A 3,577-nucleotide genomic window follows, 5' to 3' on the forward strand; every position below is an offset into this window, starting at 1 on the left:
CAGGCATTTCCCCTGTGCCTATTTGCCCCCCCTGCGGGTCTGTATTGTAGAATCCTATGTCGACATGTCCATGGCTGCGTTCTCGTTGCTGTTTCTCGCCGACTCGGGTCGCGTGGCTCCTGAAGATGCTCCGCGTCCGTGTGCCTGTCCAGCTTCTCGTCAAGGTCTTTCTGTGATGCCGAAAGGAGAGGGGCGGAGCCCGTAGCCTGGGCCAGCGGAAGTACCAGAGCCGAGCAAGCGCCATGTGGGTGTCGTGAGGGACCCAGGTCGACAGAAGGGGGGCTGAAAGGATGTAATGATCGAGCAAGGTCTGATGACCGTTGATGGCGCGCATGCTGACGAATGGATCGAGGCAAGAAAGAAAGCCTGTCACAGTGCAATTGACTGACCGAGTGTCCGATACACCAAAGCCGCGTAGTTGTGTCGTCCAGGTCGGGCAAGCGGTTCGGTTCGTCGACTCTGTGTCTCGGGGAGGGGCCAGAGCAGCTTGCCATGGGCAGATGAATGTTCCTTCATTTCCAGGGCCCATGGCCAGTCGCGTCTCTCTCCAGTCGCAGTTGTCTTATCCACGTCGTCTGCCCAACGTGAACATCCGAGTCAGCTTGCTTGCAGCACTAGGGCGCCAGCAAAAGAACTTTCTGAGGGAAATGAGCAGAAGCCACCGGGCAGCCACCACCGTCCCTCCCCCGAAGGGCCCGGCACGCACCCACAGGGCACGTTATCCACCCCCTACTCCTTCCTCCCCCGTCCGCCCTGTCGTTGTTCGTCCCTGCTTGCACCGCCGGGTGTCATTGCAGTAGTAGGCGAGCACTTGTATTTCCTACCGATCCAGAGTGGTGGGTCCGCCCCGGAGGCGCTGTGTAATCTGCTCAAGGCATGTGCAGAAGAGCGACAGGGGAAGCGCAAGGTGACGGAGGAGACAGAGGATGACAAGACAGGCGAGAGAATGAAGCAGCGTCCAAACGTACCTGCAGTTGATGCCACAAGAGAAAGGAGCGAATGCCCGTCCAATCAGTACCACCGTACGTACCCTCGAGGCCTACAGTGGTTGAGCCTCGAGATCTGAACACCCCGCCCCCCCTAGGCGGCCCCTCTTTCAGACGCCTCTGGTGCATGGGCGGCACGTGTGAAGTCTGCAGTATTGACATTCAAAGATCCACCAGTGAGGACCAGAATGACAGAGGTTGCAAGTCCACTGGATCAACGTGTTATCCGATTTTATGAGCTTGAAGGAGTGTGCACATGCGCCGGCGACCGCCATCGTAGCCGCCTCGTGATAGATCTTGCGTCGTTGCAGGTGGGTAGAAATGTGTGTTTCTTTAGACCGGCAGCCGAGCCGACGGTAGTGGATTTTGACAGGCGCGGCTTTCGTCCCAGATGGGCACGTTCGGGAATCTGGGAATCTGGGAACGAGTCAGTCAGGTTTCACCATGGCATGTCTGTTCAGTGTAGACAGCGCCGAGGAGTTGCACTCACGCTCGCAAGGCAGTGGTTTGTTCGACAACAGGGAGCCGCGGCAGGTTGTCCGAGGTCAGCGGAGGACACAATTCCAGGGTGTCTGACACACGAAATGTCCAGCAAGTCGGACTGTGTGTTTGAGACGCGAAAGCTTGGGAACAAGGGAACGGTCGCTTGGTTTTGTTGGGAAAAATTTAATGTCTTTTGCACTCGACCGAGGCAAAGCTATACGGTCCTTTGCGCAACAGAAAAAGCGTCAAGAGAATGCGGCTGCTCTGGGCTGTAATCCCATCAGCAGCGATGCTTTTAAACAAGGCCTTGCTCCAAGGTATCCCGAGGACGCCCTCGATTTGACAATCAAACACAGTGTCTGGCGGTGGTGCTGCTGCGAGGCGCCGTGAGACTGTTTGCTTGCTGGCGGCCTCGGCCCACCACAGGACAGGATTCGTCAGGGCGTTCGGAGTGATGCGTGACGTCGGGAGGCGTTCGATTCGTAGAAGGGCTGCCTGACCGCTGTTATGATGCAGTGTCAATCCAGATTGCACTCGGTTGCGATGATAGTGAGGCGAGATGTGTTTGCTGTTGCTGGGACGCTCTTCCTGAGTGGCTTACACTTCTACTCGTGTGTATCACCCAACAAGAGGGTGGGGACGGACAGGCTGTTCTTGCAGGCGGATGATCGTGACGCGGCTGGGCGGGAGAATATAGACGGTTCAGCAAATGGACCTTCTCCGAGGCAAGCTCGTCGTGTTCAGTTGATGTGTCGAGGGGACGGCCGTCTTGTCGATGCCGGGAAGGATGGGGGGGAGCAAGTAAAGTATTTGGCTTTGGAAAAAAGGCAGGCAGCAGAGGTGTTAAGTGGTTCGGTCGTATGGAAGCACGTCCTGGAAGGTGCAGTGACTATCAACAGCGATTGAGGAAGGTACGTCAAAGAATGTCAAAAGGTCGAGAAACTGGCATGATACCGGCGGTGGGGAGGGTTGAGTCGATATCTTATGTATCACGGAGAGCGTCGTCAGAAGGCACGACATGGGAGGGCAACGAATGAAACTAGGACTAGCCGTCAACGCCGGTCCAGCATCTGTCATTGCGGCTTGACATGATGGCCAAGCTCGGGGCCAGCCAGAACAGACGTACCAGGACCTGCGGACGGGAACCTCTGGGTACCGCCCGGCTGGCCGACCGATCTCCACTTGCAAGACGACAACAGAATTTGAACCTGGCCGGCTTCCAACTCTCGCGATGGCGTGTCCGTACAGACATCCAATGTTCTTCTGCCTTCTATTGGGGCGGGACCCCTCTAGTGGTGCTGCTTCCGACCTCACCAACCCTGTCAAGACCCGCGCCAGCCCTGCATTGACGACCCAGTACCTAGCAGCCTGACCACTGGTAGCCAGAGGCTGATTGACCATGGCATGGTGATGGAGTCGCAGGCTGTCAGTTAGCCGCGCCGCGCCGCGAAATGCCGCCGTGGCCCAATGACCACCTACCTTAGCGTACCAAGCCGTCTAGACAAGCTGGGGTGATCCGACAGGGGGGTTAGCAGAAGGAGGGGTTTTCCCGATGTAGCATGGTGTATTGTCGTTGTCTCTGATCTTGGGGATGATTGATGGGCCGAGGGGCATGGCATTTCGTGGCTGATAGCCAACTTGGCGATCTACCTGGACTTGATCAGGATGTCTTCGCATCGGCACCCTTGCCGTGCGAGGTTGGGAATATCCTGACGCCCCAGCCTCGCAGTCAGTCCGTCGATCGGCCTCTGCCTAGAACCACCATGGCTCTTGTCACTTTCAACAGCAGCTAGTCCGTTGCAGGGTTGCTGGCTGGCTGGCTGCCTTTGCTTGCATCGTCTATCAGATCCAGGCCTTAGACCCTGACCCTGATGTGGGCAATGGGTAGTTAGCCTGTTGGCCTTAACTCGTTCCGACTAATCAAGGACGGGCTCAGGTCCATCCGGGACACCCAAACAAACCAAGCAGCAGCTGTACTGCAGAAAGGTGGAACTGTGGCCCTCCCGCTGCTTGAAGTTCACAAGCCGGCAAGCAGTCCAGCGGGTCTGGGAATGTGCAAATACAAAGTTCACCACAGTAAAGTAGGCCAGGGTGCAGATCGGCGGAAT

Source organism: Verticillium alfalfae, genomic scaffold (genome assembly GCF_000150825.1).
Source record: "Verticillium alfalfae VaMs.102 supercont1.12 genomic scaffold, whole genome shotgun sequence".
Classification (NCBI taxonomy): Eukaryota; Fungi; Ascomycota; class Sordariomycetes; order Glomerellales; family Plectosphaerellaceae; genus Verticillium; species Verticillium alfalfae.